Source organism: Arachis ipaensis, chromosome B8 (genome assembly GCF_059453495.1).
Source record: "Arachis ipaensis isolate K30076 ecotype BB chromosome B8, ASM5945349v1, whole genome shotgun sequence".
NCBI lineage: Eukaryota > Viridiplantae > Streptophyta > Magnoliopsida > Fabales > Fabaceae > Arachis > Arachis ipaensis.
The window spans coordinates 45910552-45920201 of NC_142443.1; the positions used below are offsets into that span (position 1 = coordinate 45910552).

At 40.3% G+C, this 9650-nt stretch overlaps 1 non-coding gene across 1 annotated transcript; it reads right to left on the bottom strand.

The window, feature by feature from the left end:
• Positions 1 to 610: 610 nt before the first annotated feature.
• Positions 611 to 714, bottom strand: LOC148547919 (small nucleolar RNA R71). The gene has a single exon (XR_015898756.1). It is a non-coding gene; the product is annotated as a small nucleolar RNA R71 (small nucleolar RNA).
• Between the last annotated feature and the right edge of the window lie 8936 nt (positions 715 to 9650).

A 9650-nucleotide genomic window follows, 5' to 3' on the forward strand; every position in this document is an offset into this window, starting at 1 on the left:
CTTGCTTGCACTTGATGGTTGTATGATAGGGAGAAGAAGCGGGGCTTCAACTTCCTTCGATTCTGAACCTGAGAGGACCTTCCTTAGATTAAGGAGGGAGGCAAGAGGAAAGAAAGTGGTTGGTGCTGAGGAAGAAGAGGAATTCTTTGAAACAAACATGGAAGACAACATGGAAAACCATCATGAAGAAGAGGATCACAACCATGGGAGAGGAGGTAGAGCAAATCATGCTGGAGAGGATAGAAGAGTTTTGGGTTTTTACATCAATCCAAACCCAGGCAATTGTGGAAGTAGCATCCAAAAGCCAACAATCCATGCCAACAACTTTGAACTTAAACCACAGCTCATCACCCTTGTTCAGAACAACTGCTCATTTGGAGGAGGTGTTCAAGAAGACCCCAATCAACATTTGACCACCTCCCTGAGAATATGTGACACAGTGAAGTCTAATGGTGTTCATCCTGACGCCTATAGACTGCTCCTATTTCCATTCTCACTTAGGGACAAAGCAGCCAAGTGGCTGGAATCCTTCCCAAGGGAAAGCTTGACAACTTGGGAAGACGTGATGAACAAATTTTTAGCAAGATTTTACCCTCCTCAACGAATCAATAGGCTGAGAGCTGAGGTCCAAACTTTCAGGCAACAAGATGGTGAGACTCTATATGAAGCATGGGAGAGGTTCAAGGACTTAACAAGGAGGTGTCCACCTGACATGTTCAACGAATGGGTGCAGCTACACATTTTCTATGAAGGACTCTCTTATGAGACAAAGAAGGCCGTAGACCATTCACCCGGAGGATCTTTGAACAAGAAGAAGACTATTGAGGAAGCCATAGATGTTATTGAAACAGTAGCAGAGAACGACTACTTCTATGCTTCCGAAAGAGGGAACACAAGAGGAGTAATGGAGCTAAACAATGTAGATGCTCTGTTGGCCCAAAACAAGCTCATTACCTAGCAGCTGGCTGACCTCACCAAGAAGATGGAGATAAACCAAGTAGCAGCAATCTCCACTTCATCAACAACCCAAGAAGGAGTGAATGAAGAAGCAGAGGGGAGTCAGGAGCAAGCCAACTACATTGGGAATTCACCAAGGAAAAACTATGATCCATACTCCAAGACCTATAACCCTGGATGGAGAAACCACCCAAACTTTGGGTGAGGAAGTGAGCAAGATCAAAACCAAGACCAGAGATGTTACAACTCCAACAACAATGCAGCTCACCAGCAATTCACACAGAGGACATCTCAACACCCCCACAACAACACTTCTCCACACGCCTATCAAAATCAAAATAGCACATCTGCTCTGAATCATTCATCAATTGATGACAAGCTCTCTAAGATTGAAGCCTTACTTGAAGGAATATGCCAAGAGATTCAAGAAAATAAGGTGTTCAAAGAGGAGGTGCGGGCCAATATTAAGAACCAGGTAGAGACCATCAGGAAGCTGGAATTTCAGGTGGGATATTTAGCTGAGAAGATTCCCAAACCTACTGATAGCTTCCCAAGTGACACAGAGAAAAACCCCAAAGGAGAAGTAAAGAAAGTAAGATGGGAAGATTGCAAAATGGTCACTGCGAGTGATCAAGAGACTGAAGACAAGAAAGGCAAATTTTGCAAACAACCTGAAGATAACTCAACAAAGGAGGAGGATAGAAATCGCCAAGAACCAGAAATCTCACAACAAGAGCTGCTGAAGCTCTATGCACCCTTCCCTCAACTGCTCAATGGTGCTGTGGAAAAAAGAATATACTCAAGGTTCCTAGACTTGTTTGCATCTCTGCATGTGAACATACCATTCATCAAGGCAATTCAACAAATGCCTGCGTTCATCAAGTATATGAAGGAACTTCTTCCCAGGAAAGGCTCACTCAAAGGAGGCCAGACTATAGTGATAAACAAGGAATGTAGTGCCCTTATTCAACCTGAGTTGCCTACAAAAAGAAGAGATCCAGCATCAACTTACTACCCTTATCCCTGGCAAAGAGGCTGCAGATCAATGAGATAATACCCACAGATGTAATCATCAGACTGGCTGACAAAACTCAAAAGCAAGCAATAGGAGTGGTGGAAAATGTGTTGCTAAAAGTTGGGAAATACTTTCTCCCAACAGACTTTGTCATCCTAGACATGGAAGAGAGTCGCACTCATCCAATCATATTGGGAAGACCATTCCTAGCTACGGCCAGAGCACTTATCGATGTAGAGAAAGGGGAGCTAATATTGAGAATCCATGATGAACGACTCAGCTTCAATGTTTTCAAACTCTCACAAGAAACAGATCAAGAGGACAAGGAACTAAGCACAAATGATAATGAGACACTGAAGGAGGAAACAAGCACTGAAGCACAGCCAGTTCATTCTGAGATCCCCTTAATAGATAAACAAGGAAAACAGCAATTGCCACAGCTCAAGGAAAAGTTGGAGGAACCTAAACCTCTAGAGGCAGGTGAAGACAGCACCACAACTCCTTTAGAAAAAGAGGTCACCAAGGGGAAGGCAACATCAAAAGAAATAAAGAAGAAGGTACCAAGGAGGTGGAAGAACAAGAAAATTCCTACGGAAGATTTCTCTCTAGGGGATAGAGTTGTCTCAGCTTACTTCCTAGATATTCCCCCTAATCTCCCCACTGTACCATCTCAGTTACCCAAGGTCTTCACTATCAACAGAGTTCTTTCCATGGAACATGTGGAGATCATTGATCCAACCAATGGATATAAGTCCACAGCAATAGGGGAGGACTTTAAGCACTACCAAACACCCTGATGAAGGAAAAACGTCAAGCTAGTGATGCTAAAGAAGTGCTTCATGGGAGGCAACCCATGTTTTATATGTTTTTAAAATAATAAATAAATCAATGTTTATGAATTTCAACCCAAACTTGACAAACACTTGGTGAAATCTTTATCATGCAGTATATAGTGAAGAACAAGTTTGGTGTTCAAAGCAAACCAAGATGCATGCTAGTCTTGGGAGCTTTGAACAAAACATTTCATCACATTGCTTCAAACTAAGTTTGGTGTCACCCCATGGTGCCACCAAGATGCATATAAGGACCCACCAATAGTTAGTTAGTTAGTTGGAATTCATAAATAAAAAAATCAAATCCTTTCTTCCCTTTTATTAATATTAGCCGTAAAGTTCATATGGTCATTTTAATATCTTTTCTTACTTTTCTTAGTTTGTCTTTATAGGAAAAGAAAAGGAGCATAAAAAGGGATTGATTGGACAATTAAATGGGGGAGATTTCGCCACTTAATGAAGAGCACTACACACATGTCTCAAGAGGGAACACATGGGGAAACGCTGCCATGCAACATTGGAGAAAGAAGACCCTTGAAGACCGAACCAATCACTCTCATTAAGTGATGATCCTTGTCCTTCCTTCATACACAACCCCAACCGTCCATCAAGCAACAATCCTTGCAATCCACACCTTCCATCCACTCATGACCTCCCTATATAAGTGAACCTTAGTGCATGATCATCCCTCACACTCAAATTCCCACTCTTCACACTTCATACTTTCGGCTTGCTCAAACCCCTTCATCACACTCTATCTTAGCAACCTATTCCTCATCTCTCCGTATCCTCCAACCTCCACCTCAAAACAGCAACTCAATTCATGGCATCATCAAGCTCAAAGAGGCAAAAGAGGAAGGAACCCATGGAGAGTGTTCCTTTCGATGAGAAGAAACTCAAAATTGCCTTTCATGAACGTGAATTCGAATGGATAAGGGCGAGAAAGATATTGCCAGAGTTAATCTTCCAAATCAACGCAGATGAGTCACCACAAATTCTGGAGAAAATCGAACAGAGGGGGTGGCAATTGCTCACAAGTCCAGAGGGGAAGATCAATGGAAACCTCATCAAAGAATTTTATGCTAATGTAGTAAGAGAGGATAAAACCAAGGCCCCAACCTTCAAAAGTTACGTAAGAGGAAAAAAGGTGGACTTCAGCCCAAATGCCATAACAAGAGTTCTTCACCTGAAATCACCTCGTTTTGATAAGGAAAGTTATCAGGCAAGGATAAGTAGAAGCCCTGATAATAATGAGCTCTCAGAGATAGTGGCAGACATCTGTGTTATAGCAGCTGACTGGGAGAGGTACACAGATGGGAGACCTAAGTTCATCAAGAGAGGAGACCTGAGCCCTGAAGCCAAGGGGTGGTTTGAACTTGTGAGGAGGTCCATTCTACCAGCTGCAAATAATTCAGAGGTAAACATCAATCGAGCTACTATGGTGCATTGCTTAATACAGGGTGGGGAAATCAATGTGAATAAGCTCATCGCCGAGGGGATTCAAGATTCGGCTGAGAAGGTTGATTCAGGTGTCAGGCTTTGGTACCCCAGCACCATTCTCCGCTTATGCAACAAGGCCAAGGTAGTATTTGAGGACAGCAATCCAGACTGGGTAAACCCAGGGAGGCCAGTTACACTTAAGAGATTGGTTTATACTACACCTGCTCAACAACAAAGAAGACCACAAATAGGAAAACCAAAAGCAAAAGAAAGAGTTCACCAAGAGGAACCTCATCAGGAAGAATATCAACAAGAAGAGTATTCTGATCCAGCCAACTTGAACATGAGTCACCTTCTAAGAGCCATTGAGGATTTAGGGATGAGACATATGGAAGGACAAGAGCAAATACTGAACCTTCAAACCAACTGGCTGAGCCAACAGGAAGCATGGCAAAAACAACAAATGGAGCAGCAGCAGGAACACTACTCCAGGCTCACTCAAGCCATCAACCAAGTGAATGAGAGGCAAGAGCTTCAAGAGAAGCACTTGCAAGAACTCATCCAGCGGCAGATAGCCCAAATGAAAACTTTCAATGAGTTCAGTGTACTCAATGAAGGAAGGCAACTTCATAGGGAGGAGTTCTATGTGAACACTCAAGCCAAGTTGAACTACATGACTAGTAATATGCATCAGCTACACTATGCCATCCCTACATATGATGAGGTCCAAAAAGATTTTGTAGAACAAGAAGAGAGGAAGGTGAAACAGCAAAAGGAGACACTCAAGAAGAAGATGGAAGATGGTGGTTTCTGGAAGAAGCTGCTTGGAAAGGGCAAAGGAAGTGGGAGCACAAGCACTCAAGAGAGACACAATGAGGACAAGCAAGGATGGGAGCATGGGCATCCACATGAATGAAAGGTGGTGGAGTTCCTTTTAGTCCATCGTTTTCTATGCTTTAAATAAGGAAGATCTTGTATGAAATAGAACCTGCTTCCATGTTATGTTTAAACTTTTTAAATTCTGTCTTTTAAGTTTTCTTTCTGAATAGGTCCATGATTTCTGGTTTAAATGTCACTGCATCTTTCCCTTATTTACTTGTAAGCTTGTCCATTTTAAATCAAATGAAGAAGAGAATGTTTATGTTTTTTTTAATAGACCAGAGTAGAGTTCATAATGTGGAAGTGCATTCATGAATCTTTGGGGTAGTCATAAGTTAGCTAAGTTGGTTCAACCACAAGGCTAGGAGGACAACTATCTACCCTGAATACTTGACTTTGGATATACCCATGAGACTAAGTTAATAACAAGATCCTAATAAGAGAAAAGGGAAAGAACAATGGAAGTGAAAAAATAAAAGAAAAAGAGTAAGCAATAAGGCTAGGCACCAATGGTTTGGAGCTTGAGACAAGTGTCTGTGGTGCTCCTGTGTGAGGGATCTACTTGGATGAATAAGCTCTCAGGGGTGCTTTATCACCTGGTAACTTGGGTTAACTAACCCGGGATTATCAGCTGAAATTCCACTATCAAGAGTAACCCTCACTACAGAGCATTTAGTAACCCAAAGAGGTGTTGGACACCAAGGTCTCAAGAAAGAAAATAAATGAACTATATGTCTGTGGTGTGTATGTATGGGGGAGAGACTTGAGGGAGTAAGTCCTTAGGGGTGCTTCAACACCTAGCACCTTGAACCAACTGGTTCGGGAGTGTTGGCTAAAAGCTTATCTTAAAGAGTTGCCCCCTTACAGAGCACTTAGCCTAAATAACACAAATAACCCTTGAAATAACAATAAAAGGATCAATGAATAAAAGTCTCATGGGATATAAACAAAGTAAGTGTTTAGGGACATGATAAAAGTCTGAAAGCCAGTAATGGAATGAACCTAAGTTGCTATGTATGAAACCACCATAAAATCAGTAACATAACTTCCACAAGAATGACTCATTCCTCTGGATATTCCATTCATCATTCTCTTGTTCCAGTACTTGCTTAGGGACAAGCAAGCTTTAAGTTTGGTGTTATGATGCCAGGGCATCTTGGCCAGTTTCACTGACCTTTTCTTTACTATTTTTAGGGTAGTTTCATGCATTTCTTTAGGAAATAAGCTAGTTTTGGATAGATATTCACCTACACCTTGATTCAAGCATACATTGTGCATTTTACATTATTTCATGAGGATTTTGCATGAATTTAGTGACAAATTGTATGCTGCATTACCCATGACTTGGACTAGAACTTTGATACACTCTGTTGCTTGATTCAGGACCAAAGGAAGCAAGGAAAGAGAGGTAACTTGCAAGGTTAATGAGAAAAGTGATTGCCAATAACACTCTCAAAGCCATCATTGCCCACGTTAAGAGTCACGTTAACTAAGTTAACGTGCACTCTAACGTGGAGAAGGGAAGTTGAGCCAACGTTAGTGACACTTAACATTGTCACTAACGTTGGCAAACACTCATGAGTGGCCACGTTAGAGCCCACGTTAACCTAGTTAACGTGGCCTCTAACGTTATAGGGGAAAGAGAAGCCAACGTTAGTGACATTCAACATTGTCACTAACGTTGGCCTAAGGATGCAACACACCACGTTAACTCCCACGTTAACTTGGTTAACGTGCGAGCTAACATGAGAAGTGAGAGTTGTTGACAACGATAGTGACACTCAACATTGTCACTAACGTTGGAAGCAACCACACAACCCCCCAAGGAGCCATGTTAACTTCCACGTTAACTTAGTTAACGTGGAAGCTAATGATGAGGAATGAATGATGAGCCAACGTTAGTGACACTCAACATTGTCACTAACATTGGGATGGCTAAGAATGGCCATGTTAGAAGCTACGTTAACCTAGTTAACGTGGACTCTAACGTGAGATCTAGGGGCATATTGGAACGTTAGTGACAATGTTGAGTGTCACTAACGTTCTCGAAGTTTGGCAAGGCCACGTTAGAAGCCACGTTAACCTAGTTAACGTGGGCTTTAACGTGAAGCAAATAGGGGCACACTCGAACGTTAGTGACAATGTTGAGTGTCACTAACGTTCTCGAAGTTTGGCAAGGCCACGTTAGAAGCCACGTTAACCTAGTTAACGTGGGCTCTAACGTGAGGCAAAGGGGTACATTGGAACGTTAGTGAAAATGTTAAGTGTCACTAACGTTCTCGAACTTATACTTTCACTAAATGTTAACACCCCTAACGCCCTGAGCTAAAATCTCTGCCCACTTAGCACTTTCTCTCTGCAAGTAAAGCCAAGCCCAAATGAAGAAAAGAACTGCTTCAAACTCAAGATCCAAAAGCCCAAGACTTGAAGAGCAAACTAGAAGCTGAGAAGAGTAGTATATATAGGAGTAGCTTTGAATTGTTAAGGGAGTTCTAAAAGTTGGAAAAAGAGAATTACTCTCTGTATTTTACTTTCTCTGCAATTTCTAGTTCTATGATGTATTCTCCATCTTTATTTTCATTTTCAAGAGCTATGAACAACTAAACCCCTTTCATTGGGTTAGGGAGCTCTGTTGTAATTTGATGGATCAATACTAATTTTCATTATTCTTCTTCCATCTTTTCTCTTGATTTTACTTGAAAGCTTTCGATCTTCATCCCATTGAGTAGTTATCTTGGAAGAGAAGCTATTCAAACTTGGATCTCTTTTGAACCTTGAAAGAGGAATGAAGAGATCAAGCTAGAAATGCTTTCTCATGCTGGACCAAATTGGGTTTGGATGGGTATGTGACTATAACCCTCTCAATACTTGATTTGGGAAATGCATGTGGTATAATCAGTGACCATACTTCATCTCTTCTCATGAGCAATTGACCAAGGAATTGGCTATTGATCAAGATTTGAGAGATTGAATTGCAAGAAATTGTAATTCAATCACTTAAGATTGCCAAGGAGATCAATGAGTGCATTGATTGAGGAAGAGATGAAAATGAACTTGATCCGGAGAATTGCAACATCTCCTAAGCCCAATGAACTCCCCATCTCTAATCTTACCCATTCTCTTTAATTTCTGCCATTTACTTTTATGAGCAAATCCCCATTCCCATTTACAATTCTGCAATTTATTTTCAGTCATTTACTTCCAGTCCTTTAATTCTAGCATTTACTTTTCTGTTATTTACATTCCCGCCATTTTATTTTCTGCAACTCTCAACCCAAATTCTGGATTCGCTCAACTAGAACATTCTTCTAATTAAAGTTGCTTGATCAATCAATCCCTGTGGGATTCGACCTCACTCTATTGTGAGTTTTTACTTCACGACAAATTCGGTACACTTGCCGAAAGGAGATTTGTTGAGAGACAAGTTTAAAATTCTTTTTCAAAAATAATTTTTACATTAAATATTGTGCCAAACTTTAAGTTTGGTGTTTTTTTGTTGATTTTTCTTTGGTTTTCGAAAATCTTATTTTGGTTTTCTAAAAATTTTAAGTTTGGTGTTCTTTCTTCATGTTCTTGTGTTCTTGTGAGTCTTCAAAGTGTTCTGAAGTTTTCCTTGTGTCTTGATCTTAAAATTTTTAAGTTTGGTGTTCCTTGGTGTTTTCCCTCCAAAATTTTCGAAAACAAGGAGCATTAGATCTAAAAATTTTAAATCTTGTGCTATCTTATTATTTTTCTCTCTCCTCTTTAAATTCAAAAATATCTTTTCTCTCTATTTTAAAGCAAATTTTCAAAATTTACCTTTAAAATTCAGATATTTATTTCAAAATTTAAAACCTTTTTCAAAAATCATCATATCCTTTTCAAAACTTCCTAACCACTTTCTCTCTCCTCATTTTTTCGAAAATCTTCACCTATTTTTATTTATTTTATTTTAATTTATTTTATTTTCGAAATAAATAAATAAATAAATAAAAATAATTTTTTTATTTTACATCGTCTCCCTTTCTCCATCATGGATCTAAGTGGAAATGAATAGTCCAGAAGGACTCTGGGGTCATATGCTAACCCCTCTACTGCTTCATATGGGAGTAGTATCTGCATACCCTCCATTGGAGTCAGTAGCTTTGAGTTGAATCCTCAGCTCATTATCATGGTGCAGCAAAGCTGCCAGTATTCTGGTCTTCCACAGGAAGAACCTACAGAGTTTCTGGCACAGTTTTTACAAATTGCTGACACAGTACATGACAAGGAAGTAGATCAGGACGTTTACAGATTATTACTATTTCCATTTGCTGTAAAAGACCAAGCCAAGAGGTGGTTAAATAACCAACCTAAGGCTAGCATAAAGACATGGAAACAGCTGACAGAGAAATTCCTGAATCAATACATTCCTCCAAAACGGATGACACAGCTAAAGCTGGACATCCAAGGCTTTAAACAAGGAGATAATGAATCTCTTTATGATGCCTGGGAGAGATACAGAGAGATGCTAAGAAAATGCCCCTCTGAAATGTTTTCAGAGTGGG